We start from the raw sequence: 14,916 nt of genomic DNA, 5'->3' as shown, positions 1-14,916 counted from the left end.
CCTCCTTTGCCCTACCATACTTCCAGGCCTGAAAAAAAGTGAATCCCAACAAATGTATGAAGAGAAAGCTGGAGTCAGTGCGAGCTTCTTTCTTCAGTTTATTTCACAAATCACCCAGCCCCAGGTAGCCTCTGCCCATTGGTTTAGGAGGGAGAATGTCCTCATGTCCTCCATCCTGACTTTTCCGGTTCTCATCTGCAGTTGTCAGAGGAACCAAGGGTAACATCCTGGAGACCACTGCTCAAGGGTGGCAGGGAGGAGGGGGTCCTGTGCTTTCTAACTGGTGATAACAAGCATGCCCCAGGACCTGTTAGGATTCTTCTCACCCTCACCAGAATTTTTGCAACATTTTGCTAAGAGAATCTGATTTGGAGATTTGGTATCTAGGGAAGACTAGTCCTAGCATCTACTGGCCACGTCTATGGATGCTCAAGTCCTTGAAATAAAATGGCACAGCATTTTGTGCATAAACTACATACATCCTCCTGTGTACATTAAGGCTTTTGCTCTATAGCACAGGCTGGTATGAACTCACAATCTTCCTGCCTCAGCCTCCCAAGTGCTAGGATTATAGATGACCTCTCATAGTCATTAAATAATCTCTAAGTTACTTATAATACTTAATAGAAAGAAAATTCTCCGTAAATAGTGTTTTTTTTGGGGGGGGGAATAATGACAAGAAAAAGTCTATGTTCATTACAGACAAAAAAGGTTTTAAAAAATATTTTAAAATTTGTGGTTAATTGAATGCATATATGCGGAACCCATGCAGTCAGAGAGTCAACTGTATAGGCAAACATATATTCATTAGCAAAGCTTTCTTATTCATCATTTAGGAATTTATTATATTGGTCTTGCTCTTATCTTCCTTTTCTGCCCAGATAAGAACTTATGCATGATTCCATTTACATAGAGACATGGAGCTCAAAGCAAACAAAATTTATTTATTGGTTTCAGAACAGTGGTTACCTCTGGCAATGTATAGATTGGGAAATGGTATGAGAGAATCTTCTAAAATACCAGAAATGTGCTCATTTTGGTCTGCGTGCTAGTTACATGAATATAGATACTTGTAATTATTCATCTAGCTGTACATAAAAGATTTATGCACTCCATGTGTGTTATTTCCTCAATTAAAAATAGACTGAAAGTTGCAATAAAGGATCTGAATTTTGCTTTTGACAGTGCCACAGATGAGACAGATCCATATTTTCTATGATTTCAGCCTTTAAAAATTCAAATGGCTGAAAAACACATGAAAAAATGCTCACCATCTCTAGCAATAAAGGAAATGCAAATTAAAACCACACTAAGATTCCACCTCACCCCTGTTAGAATAGCCATCATTAGCAACACCACCAACAACAGGTGTTGGCGAGGATGCGGGGAAAAAGGAACCCTCTTACACTGTTGGTGGGAATGTAAACTAGTACAACCACTCTGGAAAAAAATTTGGAGGCTAATTAAAAAACAAAACATTGATCTACCATTTGATCCAGCAATACCACTCTTGGGGATATACCCAACAGACTGTGACACAGGTTACTCTAGAGGCACCTGCACACCCATGTTTACTGCAACACTATTCACAATAGCCAAGTTATGGAAACAGCCAAGATGCCCCACCACTGATGAATGGATTAAGAAAATGTGGTATCTATACCCAATGGAATTTTATGCAGCCATGAAGAAGAACGAAATGTTATCATTCGCTGGTAAATGGATGGAATTGGAGAACATCATTCTGAGTGAGGTTAGCCTGGCCCAAAAGACCAAAAATCGTATGTTCTCCCTCATATGTGGACATTAGATCAAGGGCAAACACAACAAGGGGATTGGACTATGAGCACATGATAAAAGCGAGAGCACACAAGGGAGGGGTGAGGATAGGTAAGACACCTAAAAAATTAGCTAGCATTTGTTGCCCTTAACGCAGAGAAACTAAAGCAGATACCTTAAAAGCAACTGAGGCCAATAGGAAAAGGGGACCAGGAACTAGAGAAAAGGTGAGATCAAAAAGAATTAAACTAGAAGGTAACACACACGCACAGGAAATTAATGTGAATCAACTCCCTGTATAGCTATCCTTATCTTAACCAGCAAAAACCCTTGTTCCTTCTTATTATTGCTTATACTCTCTCTACAACAAAATTAGAAATAAGGGCAAAATAGTTTCTGCTGGGTATTGAGGGGGTGGGGGGGAGAGGGAGGGGGCGGAGTGTGTGGTAAGGGAGGGGGTGGGGGCAGGGGGGAGAAATGACCCAAGCCTTGTATGCACATATGAATAATAATAATAATAATAATAATCTAAAATATTGATTATCCTGCAAAAAAAAAAAAGTCCTCCCTATGTAAAATATGTACGATATCTTAGTATTAACTCTGCCCACCAGCTAGAATAGAGAGCTACCTAAAGGCAGTGCATATGTCTGGAGTAGTGTCACATGCAGAGCTCACACTCAGTGAATGTCTGCTGGGCAATGGCACTCCTTGTAACAACAGTGATAATGATGATCACAATAGCTGACACTTCTTTAATATGTACCAGGCCCTGTCTTAAGTGCTCTTTATGATTCTTATTAAATCCTAAATACACGTTTAGCAAGTATTATTTTCACCAAAGTATAGATGGTAAAAGTGAGGCTTAAAGGTAGCAAACTATAACTTGTCTAAACTCAGTGATTGATTGATACAAGATTTCAATGTGACATCCTGACCCAAAAGAGCAGTTCTGTAATCCCACTGCCAATGTTTCCTTTACTCCCAGTTTGTGTGTCCGGGCCCTATATTCAACCTGTACCCATTACTCTGGGATTCATTTGTATTATTTTCCCTGGATCTCACAATTATAACCAATGAGTCTTGCAAGAGCTGTTTATCATCACCTATAAAGCTATTACTGAGGATTAGGATTCAATTGTTTCGAATTGTACTTGTGCTTCCTTTCAAGTAGTATCTCTTTGCTATTAAAACCAGGGAAAGGCTTCCAGTTAGTAATACTTCTTGTTACTCAACAACTCTGGTTATAGGTTTGTTGGGAGACAATGTTGAGGCTATTTTCCCCTTCGGAATTCTGGATTACTTACAGAGAACCATGTTTGTCACAACCCCTAGCCTTCCAGATAATCCTGAGTTAGTGTTTCTACAGAATATCCATAACAATCAATCCCTGTTGAAACAGAACCTAACTAGGTCTCAAAATATTTCTTGGAAAAAGGTTGCCTTGAGGGTATGGAGAGAGAGAAGATAAAAAAAGTATGAGCAATTACTAGTATCATAAATGTTCAAGTAGAGGTTTTTGGAAGGATGGTGACAGAAGAATTTTTAATGCTGTGTATCTCATACCTTACAAGTACCTTAAGAGCCCAATAAGAATCCTAAAGTTTTCCATTTTGTTTTAAGGCCAATTATTTTAAAATGAAGATCATCTATAATTCCAGTAATGTTGTAAACACATACACACAGTACATACTGCTTATAACTTGGTTCTTTTGTTTAAGGGATCTATTAGGAACATCTTTTTGTATTATCAAATATTGTCTACATTGTATGTACTGACTTCATAGTATTTCACTCTGTGGATATCCCATAATTTATTTGCTCAGTCTCTTATTCTTGGACACTTATGAAGCTGTTAATATTTCATTGTGATGAAAATTTTGTGATGAACATTCTTAGTCAAATCTATGATTACTGCATTCAAAAGTTTCCGTAAGTAAGACTCCTGGAGCAGGGTTAAAAACAACTTGGAGCTTTGGTAAATATATCAAGTAGCTGTATATCTCTCTTCACTCCCCAACCCAAACGAAAATCTGCAACAAGTTATACTCAACTATCAGTAGTATATTACAAATGCCTGTTTCTGTGCATTACCACCAATATTTTGTATTATGTTAAAAAATACTGCCAGTTTGACAGATGAAATGTATTTCATTGATTTGTAGATTTTTTTCTTGTCATTGAACTTGGAGATTTTACACATTTTCTACTTATATTTATCCTGATACTGACTTACAAATGTCCTCTATAACTAAAGGATATTAATTCACTGCCTATCATAGTTTGCATGCTGAAGATATTAATTTTTATTAGCCTAGTCTATCGATCTTTACCTCAATAATTTCCACTGGCCTAAATTCTTTTTGTCTGGACAGCAGCCAAGTGCACATGCTGGTTGAGATGTCTCCTTTCCAGTCCCCTGTTAAGAGTCCCTGGGGGCTGGGAATGTGGGGTCACGATGACTCCTGAGTGGAAAGGGACACTGATGGATTGCAGGTTATCAAGCGTAGGGCTCAGGCTCCTACACTGGGAGTTTTTCAGAGAGATTCTAATTCATGTATCAGGATCATATTTGCTTGGAATTTCGGCTCACCAGGAATCTCTTTGTTGGTTCAACTGAAAAAGCAAGTGCAGTTCAGTTTAAGAACACTAAAGGAAAAACTGGCTCAATCTCTTTTCTTCCAAGGAGAGGAATTTGGTTCTAATCAGGCACTTCACTTCTTTCTCTGCCTGCAAAGTCTGTCCTGTGTCTTTGCAGTTGCAGTTACAGAGATATTTTTGACTTGCAACATGGCTGGCAAGGTTTAGATAGTGCGCTCACCCAGGACAGACAAATATTCCTTATGACCTTAACTGAAATGAGCTCCTTAAGTAGCCCAGCCCCCCCCACCCCACCCCCCACTATACATCCACACATCTCCACCCAATCATGAGACACTATTTTCAAAAGCGACTGAGCAGAGGAAGCCCTGGCCAAGATCTATTGCTGTAGATTGGGTCTGTTTAGCTGTTACCACAAACCTCTCTAGCTAATGAGCACTGCATGAAATGCCTGGTGACATTAAATGGTATCTCTTCCATTTTTTCTATTCTTACTGTGGAGTTTCTGTAAAAGCAGTGAAGTGCTGGGTTTTTTTTGTTTTTGTTTTTTTTTTTAATTGATTAGCAGATGTGATTTTGCTTACATCTTCCATAAATGCTCTGGCTGGCTGCATACCATTGATTACCAGGGGTTCAGTTTACAGCAACTAATTGCTCTCCTTGCTGGTATTTTGATACAAAATCCAATAGCGAATATAATTTCAAAACTCTTGTCTTTGCGGCTTGAGTCAGAAGTGACTTGAGGCAAACCCAGTGGACTGAGTTTTCCCTTTTTAAAATAATTGCTCTCTCATCAGTCTGTGAAGAAAGTTTCCAAATTGTAGCATTCTAATTGGAAAGTCTGCATTATGCATGCGATGACAAACTATGTTGTGCTGAATGGCATTTTTTCCATCCCTTTCTTAAGGGATTAATTCTATGCCAGATTGTGAACAACGGCTGAAGTCTAACAGTTGAGATCAACAGCTTCTCCCCTGAATTGGTGCCTTTTAGACCAGGAGCCTGGGCCTGTTCTGTCTGCTTCTAATTGCCCATGTTTGTGGCAGACTCAGTTGGAAGGCTTGGGGCCACACCACTGTTGTTTCTCATTTAGGTGAAAACAGCCAACTAAAGGAAGATCAGTGACCAGGCTATTAGCAATATTGTAATATCATCAAATCCATCTCTAATCTTTCAGTCAAAGATACACCAACTTTTTGTTAAAGAACCTTTAAGTTCTTCAGAAATAATTGTCTTCCATTCAACAACTCAAAAATTATTTACTGAGCACTAAGTAACATTAGGCAAACCACTGAGCTTACTTATACTTCGGTTTTACCCCCAGTGAACTTCAATGTCTAGATTTAATGTCTAACATTAAATTGCTATTGAATTTACAAGAGGTTTTTTGATATGTCTTTACATTACATAGTAGCTCCTCACTTTGAGAATTGTTTCGGCTCCACTTCAAAGTATATGTGTGGAATTCCTGAGCTCAGTTTGTACTGTAAGACCTGACTACCTCCAAGGAACCCCCAGGACTCATGCTGAGCTAATCGCATCTCCTTTCTCAAACACTGAGAATTATGTGAGATTCTATCTTAATTAGCCCTGTCCACTTACATGAGGTTGCAAGGATGCAGGCATTCTGGGGTGGACTTCTTTCATCCAAGGCTCAAGGAAACAAAGAAAGCCATGTGTAGTAAGAAACAGAGAAGACAGACAGTGCAACTCAAATGGGGTTTGGGAGAGTGCTGCTCAGGCCTCTGACAGATTCCCAAATCTGTGTTCAGTTCCTGTGATGGTCATCAGAGTTTCTGTCCCAGTATTTGTGATATATTTCCCAATCACTTAAATAAAGTCATCATTATGACTTAAGCCATGTTTACTGGGTTTCTATCACTTGGAACCAAAAAAGCCTAAGCTCAGCTCCTAGCAGAGTACACTAGACAGAAAAGGTACTCAACAAAGAGCAGATGTTATGGTGATAAGGATGGCAATGATGCATTGGTGGCCACAGGACCTAAGAGACAAGCAGGTGAAGAATGGGCATGGTGAGAAGAAAAGCTCCCTTTGGATGGCAATATTTTCATTCAAGTAAGAAAGAAGGTCCTTTGTAGAATGGGAGAGCAGCAGGACTGTATGTGGGGTGACAAGGCAAAGTGGGCTTAGAGGCTCAGTGGGGTCAGGTGGGCTGCAGAGAGAGTCTTGCAAAGACGGAACGGTTAGTGTAATTTATAACCACTCAGCAGGGAAGCAGGGGTTATAGTGACAAGGACACAGTGTGGGATCAAGGACCGAAGAACTAGGAAGAACAATGACTGCTTCTAGGTCTAGAGAGTGGACTTTCAGAACACAGGAGTTGGAGGTCATGATGCAGAACAGATGTGACCTTTAGGGAGAAAGGTAAGAAGCTATGGTCACAAAGGGAACCTTCAGAGCCAGTTTTCACTCTTCTGAATACATGTGAGGGGCAAACATTTTCATCCTTGCTATCAATAAGAGGCAGTGGGTGGCCTGGAACAGGTGCTAGGAGAATTAACATAGCTTCAGAGAAACAGCTCTACTGGTGAGAAACTCGGATTGTACCAAAGATGAGAGGGAGCCTTATTGTTGGCTGTCACAGGGTTCGATTATACAGTCTCTTCCTCAGGAGAGGAGCAAGGTCCAGTTGAGAAGAGCTGCTGGAAGACTATAAGTCTAGAATGAGAGTCTCAGCAGGAGACCAGAGCCAGAGGGCAGGCTTTCTCAAAAGTCTGTGACAGAGACCAAGCAGCTGTCCTGCATTTTCCAGACACAGGAACTCCCGAGGAGCTTTCACTACAGGGCCCTGCCTCCACGGGAGCCACAAGCTGTCAGGGCAAGGGGGATTCAACTCTTCTTCCCAGAGGAAGGAAATACAGGCCACCTCACCAAGTGGAATGAGTTCTTGGAAACACATTAGTTAGAGGGCATCAGGGAATCTATGCACTGTATGATACTGTTTAATCTTTCAAAGCTGGGATGCTGTGTTAGTCAGCTTTCTTTCACTGTGATGAAGCACCTGAGATAATCAGCTTAGAAAGAGGAAAGGTTTATGGTGGCTCATAGTTTTGGAGGTTTCAGCCTTTGGTTGGTAGACCCCATTGCTTTTGGGCCTGTGGCATGACAGCATGTAGGAGAGGAAGCCCCTCATCTCATGGCATCCAGGAAGCAGAAAGAGAGAACCAGGAAAGGATAGGGGTTCTAATATCCCCTCCAATGGGATGTGCCAAGTGACCTAACTTGCTTTCACTGACTTCCCACTTCATAAAAGCTCTAACACCTCCAAAGAATGCCATGGGTTGGGGGACCAAGCCTTAAACACACGGGCCTGTGGGGACATTCTAGATCCAAACTATAGCAAACACAAAGGGTGACTTCTCTAAGAAAGTGACAAATGATAACACTGGGCAGGGAAAAGGCAAATTCAGGCTCTTGGTGATCTGGCATGTGTAGCTTCTGTGTTTAGGCACCAAAGCCCCAGGATGAAAATAAAGTGAGGTGGCAAAATACACACTTGGGCTCTTCTGTGGAAGCTGCCCTACTGGGAGAAGGGAAAATATGATGGATGAAACCTGTTGAAACTGTTCTAAGAACTGGGGGGAAGTGGATGAGGGAGAATGATGGAGGGGATGAATCTAAGATACATTATAAATTCATATGTAGAAGTTATAATGATCCCTCCCCCCAACTAATATATGCTAATACCATTTTATTTTTAAAAGGAAGGGTGCCTCTCTGGTCAAGTCGTACAATGATACAGCATAATTCTGGAAAATAAGTTAAAAGGAAAGAGTGTATGCCTGCAGGAGGAAGCTGTAGTATCTGCATGAGGCAAAGTTTCCAAAACTTTGAGACAATACAAAACCACCAGCTCTTAATAGCTAATTGAGACCATCTCAGTTTTAATGTCAAGGTTCAGGTGATAACACAAAGCTAACTCTATATCACCCAACAGCCCAGCTCCAGCTGCAGTATTCAGCTGACACTGAGTGTGGAATGCTTGGTGAACTAAGCAAAGTCCCACCTTACATTCACACAGTCCTCGCCCACTTCAAAATGTTTCTGCATACATTATCACATTTGAAAAAACAATTTGTAACCACCACATTTCCTGCTTTCAGTGCAAATCTATTTTTTCTAAGATCTTTGGTTAATTTTCTTACATGGGCTGAACATTGCCTAAGCCAGCTTTTACCAATTATTCCATCACTTGGCAAACCTTTGTTTAACAAACTAGTTCTGCCCTAAGCTTATGATCTAGATTTCACACTATATTGTCAATTTAAAGAAAATCTTTTCATTTTATGCTTTCAATGTGGACATATGAGAAAATTTTGTTTAGGTCAAACAGCCCTTGAGACGAAAAGCAATTTTCTTATGTTTTTGAAGGTGACTCTTAATACAGTCTTTTAAGTCAGATGTTGGCACCAAAAATATCAGGAACCAATCAATGGTCTTATGATATTTTAAAAGGTGAAGTCTTACTATGCTTCAGACCTTTCGGTCAGTGACACATTAAGCATGGATGCAACTTTTACAGATTTTTCTTTCTCTGCAACAAGACCATCTGCCTTGATCGCAAGCAGCTTCCTCATCGTGACACATATACACAATCAGTGGGATTGGCCCAATGTGGTTCACCAGCAGGACCAGAAAAGGACACGTAAGAGGCAGATCACAGGGCTTAGCTTTCTAGGCATTAAGTCCAGTTCACTTTCAGTTTCATTTGCTAGGAAGGTTATTAAGTACTGTCATCATTTAAAAAGGCCAGAATCAGTGTCTTCTTAGAGCTGAAGATAATAAGCATTTGTGTGAACTTGTCTATCCTCCATCCTCAACTCTATGAAATTATTCAGAGGATGAGAAAAGAGACAGGCTCGATAAAGAGCTCAGGACTCACCCGTCTACATGCTGTGTGTTAGAGATTTTACTTCTTTGGTTTTTACTTAACACATATGACTCCTGGGAATAAAATGACCCTACTGTGGGCCTTCATCCCTTTCTATTCCCTTGGGTCACAACTAGGGAATAGACTCACCTGGCTCCAGGTTTCCTGAATAACAACATCTAATGGCCCCTACTCAGACTTCAGGACCAAGTTTATTCAGGAGGAACAATCTAAGTATGGTTCTACAGTACAGAACCATTCATGGTAGACAGTTTGGGTATCCTCCATGGCCTCTAGCACATTGCTTTACACACCATAAGATCTACTGAGTTCAGCTGAAGGAGACTTGAGGAACAGGACAGGAGAGAATGATATAAAAAGGTAACTGCAGGTATCTTATAAGAGTACAGCATCTTTAACACTGCACAGACTGTTAGGTTTCAATCAGAAAATTGCCCCTACCAGCCAGTCTTCCACCACCAGTCCTCATAGCATTTATGAAAATGATAGGAGATAATTTACAAAAAAATCATCTCTTAGCTTATTTTCCTGTCCCTTCTCTGACCACATGCTAATATGTGCCCCCTCCCTCCCACAGACTACAAACCACCAAAAATGGAGCCAAACAAAAATTTAATAAGCTCCTTTCTATTCCCTTGGGTTAAGTTTTCATAGGAATGTGTGTCTTTGGAGAACTCACAATTTAGCTATCAGCCTGCCTTTGTATTTTCTCAACCCAGTGATAGAGAGAGAGAATGCAAAGGCAAAACAAGGTGGAAAGGCTCAACTTTCCACAGGCAAGAGAACTTTCCAGCAGGGGCAAACTGTAAGGCAAAACTCTTCCTATTCAATCATGTCCTCTCCAATACTGGTCTTACCAAATCTCTTTTGTGGTCTCTCTTAACACAGCTAGGAGTACTTTCCTGCATCTCTTTCTCTTTCTCATCAGCCTGACCTCTTCACCTGAATCAGATGTGGGTTTCAACCTTTGCTCCAGCTGTGAACTACCTTCTTTTTCCCATCGGGCACATTCTACAAAGTCTTGAGCTCTTGCTGAAAGTAATTTTAAAATACTTGTCCATGTACTTCAGGCCCTGGTTCCCCTTCAGTATAACCTGTGCTGGAGGCTGCTCATTCCTGCTTCCGGTTCTCTCCTCCTGAACAAGTTCCTCCCACTACCTCCCTGATCTGGCAGTGACTCTGGTCGGGCCTATTACAATCAGTTAGTCTGTCTATCTGTCAGATCTACTTGGTCTTAAAATTTCATCCTCTTTTCTAGGCAAGCAATCCAGCATTGAGCTAACACCCCCAGTCCTCATATGTCCCATTTCTGATGAATGTCCTTTGTGAAATCTTTTGTGAAGGTTTCACAAGAAAACTGCCACCCTCTAAAACATAAAAATAAAATCATAGTAAGTTACCAATATAACTCAATTTAAATACTTAAGAGTAAGCATATTACTCTGCTTGAAGGTGGAGGTATGGGAAGTGTCCAGCTGGTGGTGGCCCACGTGGCAGAGAGCCTGTAGAGCAAGTGTGAGGTCCTGAGCTCAAATCCCAGTGCCACCTCTGTGGTAAGGCAGAGGTGTCTGATAAATCATAATTGTCCTTGTGGTACAATTTAACATTAAAATAAAGACATTAATAAGAAGAATAATAGTAACATCTTCACCAGGTGAAAATCCTGCCAATAATTTCTCACCAACAAAAGATAATTCATCAATTTAATATGTCACTATGTGATAAATCTTTTGAAGAATGGCAAGAAGCTAGAAAATAAGCAACATTTCAAGTAATTTTTTAACAGCCAGAGGAAAAAAGTGGCTAATTAAGGTTTTCAATAGAATTCATTTGATCACTGGCCACTCAGTACAGTTTTCTTGATCCAGGTCTTCAAAGCTGAGATCACAAGTTTTAATTCAAACATTTTCAGCTGAACATTAATAACTAACTTTCCTAGCTGCTAAACAGTCATAATTAAACCAGACTGGTGTGGGTTACAGGACCAAAGGCTAAATGAACAGTTCTCTTTTTTTCCCCTAGAAGCGCCTACACTACACTTCACAGAGCTGGAGGTCCAGTCACAGTCTGGTAGGGGAGGGTGTCAGTTCTCCCCACTGCTGCAGAAGATGGGAGAACGCATTTTCTGTTTCATGAATACTCACTGGAATCGTGGAGTATCTGTCCCCTCCCTCCTACATTTGTTTCGACCAAGGATAGTCAGATAAGAGAAAAGCACTCCCTCTTCGGAATGTATTCTGCAAGAGCTGCCTTTTTAGAAATAACCCTTCCAGGTGCCAGCATGAATATTCACCACAGTGCACCAGGCACGGGGGGGCCAGTCTCCATGCCATGTACACTAATCCTTCAAAATGTATTTCAGGCTAGCTATCAGGGTAAACTCCCATACAGAAACTAGGCTTTCCAGTGATGGATATTAGGAGGCTGGAAGAAGGAAATCTGAGTGAAGGAGGCAGAGATGAATAAATCACTCTTATTGAAGGCTCTGCAGCAGTTAGACCTTGCCACATTGACTCAAGCACAGCGTGAGGCTTCATTAGAATACTGCACTCTGTGAATTAAACTCTGTCGCTTTTGTTCAGCTGGCTCACTCTTCCTCATCAAGAAGAACAAACAGTTATCCCCCTATGCCCCATAACCTACCTGATGGACGCCCTTGTACTTTCTTCTTATTTTGGCTGATGGGATCCACATGGATACCCTGAGAACACCCTATACTGACACACACATGCACACCGCACACACCTCAAATCACTGTCCTGGCTCATATTCAGAAAGTATAGACAGAAAAGCTGAGGCACTTTCACAAGCCAGGGAAGGAACCCATGCCCAAGTAATTGAGTGGGCTCTCAGTTTCTTGGGATCCCCCCCACTCTGGCACTGAACCCCCAGGAGCCAATATTAAGATTTATGTTGGAGGGCAAAACAGGACCTGGCTAAAGCACCCTGTCTGAGAGTCACATGAGGCTGTTCCAACAATCAGTACTTAGGTATCAAGGGCTGGGAAACATCCCTGAGGCAATCACCAAGGAGTTAGTGCTGGAACTGCCCAGCCTGCACTCTAACAGCCTAGGGCACTCTGGAGATGGAGAGGGGCCTCCTAGCAGCCCCAGGGAAGAAGAAAACAGTGGTGAGGCTTCCAGTTATCCTCTTAGCCCATGTGGGTCACAGAGGGCACCACTGGCTCTGCTTACACTTATGGTGGAGAAAAGGGCTTACTAGACAATGTGATACCAGTAGCAGAGGCATCAAATGGAAGACAGGAGCCCAATTCTGTCTTTAACTTTCTTTGCCATCATAGCCTCTTTTAATGTGCTAAATGGGTGTGGGGTGGGAGTAGAAGAGAGGGAAATAGACTTGACTTTAGGTTACTTGTGGGTCCTTTAAAAAGAATTAACTACAAAATTATATATGATAAATCCTTTGGTACTTCTAAAATATCCATTATAAAAGGTAATATACCAATTGCAAAAAATGGAAACCAATATATCAAAAAACTATTCTTCAGTAGCAGAACCTCTTTTACAAAAAAGATCATGGAAGAACCTCAAAATCTAAAACAGGTAAAGTAGAACTAGGGGGGCTAGGGATGTAGCTCAGTGGTAGAACACTTGCCTAGTATGTCCAAAGCTCTGGATTCAATCTCCAACACTACCAAAAACAAAACAAAACAAAACAAAACAAAAAAACTTGCTCTATTGAAGTCAGAGAGATGCCTCATCTGCCAGGATTTCTTGTCCCTTTTTGTGGCAGCCCACAAGGCTCATTCCCCCACATAACACAGTAGGAAAACCACTGCACTGGGTCATGGTATATATTTTGTTTTCAAACTAAATGCTGACTGTCAACGTTTGTATCTTTAATAACAGGCTTATAAGTATAATTATTTACATTTTCTGAAGCTGTGACAAGCAAATGAACTTCCCTGACTCTTCATTTTTACCTTTGTAGGCCAAGAATGTCAGTGAGCAAAGTATCTGAACAGATAAAGCACTAGTAATCCTATTTCTGTTTTTGTACATAAAGGTTTATTAGAACACAGCAATGCCCACTAAACAAAGTTAAGTTCTTACAACAGAGACTATGTAGCCTGCAAAGCCTAAAATATCTACTATCAGTCCACCCTCAGGAACAGACAGAAAACTAAAGTTGGTGTCACTGAATAGTAAAGAGTTATGGCACCAAGGCAGGAAACAGAGGTATAGTTTAAATTAAGGCTGAGCTTAACCTAGAAATGTCTAAAATCTCTTTGTTCTATTGAATGTTTCAAAAGATTTTTATGTAGCAAATTCCACATGGAGTTTTTAGATTTTGCTACTGTCACATTCCCATCTTTGTTACTGCGACAATTGTACTGGCAATTCTTGGCTTACCTTTTACTAAAATTTCTGGCATTTCTCCTAAGAGCAGAAGAACTAGAAAGGATATGGAACCAAAATGAAAAAAGAAAAAAAAACCCTCCAATTAAAATAAAAATCATTCCTAAACCTTCCTTAATTTCCTGAACTGATAAAGTGCTTGGGATTTAGATTGAAGCCAAGCAAATAGGACAGTCACTGGCCACAACCTTCCAGATCCTGACTGAAGAGGACAGAAGTAGTAGGGTAAAGTAAAGAAGTTACAGAGACACTTAAAGTCCACAAACAACATGCCAAAAACAGTTATACAGGCACTGATGGGGCAATTAATATGACAGCAATAAAAAAGTAACACATCAGTTATAGCAGAAGACCACCCTATGGACTTAACTAATTAAGTAGACAGTGCTGAGTTGTTTGTTGGTCACCAGAAGAAAACAGATTTGTACAGACTTATTCCCTTGCCATCTCTAGCTCTGCCTATCGTGATTCTATTTTAAAGGATAGCTGCCCAAGGGAGCCTATGACCATGAAGTGATAAAAACCTTTAAAGTACTTACTTGGTACTTTAATAGAACTAAAATCCTTAAGAAAATTAATTTTATATGGATGACTCTATTTAAAAGATTCTTCCCAGACAGAGACAACTAATCCTTGTAAATTCTCTACTTGTCTCTGAGTCTAACATGGACAGCTAAAATACCACTGTAGTGAACACAATCACAACAAAACCATTTTCCTATTTTACTAGGAGGGTCATTATCAATACAATATTGTTTATCTGGATACCACTAATTCTCTATAGAAAATGCTTTATCTATTTCTAATAGGGCTACTATGAACTTTCTAAATAAAGATAGCATTTGATTATATGTACTTTATTATTTTTTTTAACCTCACAGAAGAAATGAACATGGAAAGGTTAGATTTCATGAAAATAACTGACAAGGATCTGCATTAAATGGAATATGCCTCTTCACAAAGTTTCAGAGCTAAGTATATGCCAAGGAAAGTTCTAGCAAATAAGAAGCAAAGAAACATGTTATTGTTAATAGAATTTATGGCTCAAAGTCCTAAAACAAAAGACATAGAACAGGTAGCACTTCCTATTCCCAAGTTGGTTATGAATGAAGTTTCGAACCACAGCAAGCTAGGAGGAAGCTTACTTTGTCCCTTAAACACCCAAAACTTATTCTTGATTCTTCCACTAAAATTTAAGAAACAATCAACCCCATACACATTTTAGTACCAGGGAAACACAGTGAA

General features: G+C 40.3%; 1 protein-coding gene across 6 annotated transcripts in view; it reads right to left on the bottom strand.

Moving 5' to 3' along the window:
- Positions 1-14,916, bottom strand: part of Btbd9 (BTB domain containing 9) — a 397,758-nt gene that overhangs the window by 71,409 nt on the left and 311,433 nt on the right. The gene's annotated exons all lie outside the window — the stretch shown is intronic.

Source organism: Castor canadensis, chromosome 8 (assembly GCF_047511655.1).
Source record: "Castor canadensis chromosome 8, mCasCan1.hap1v2, whole genome shotgun sequence".
Lineage (NCBI taxonomy): Eukaryota > Metazoa > Chordata > Mammalia > Rodentia > Castoridae > Castor > Castor canadensis.
Note: the sequence above shows the minus strand (reverse complement) of the source record. Positions and strands in the feature narration are given on the sequence as shown.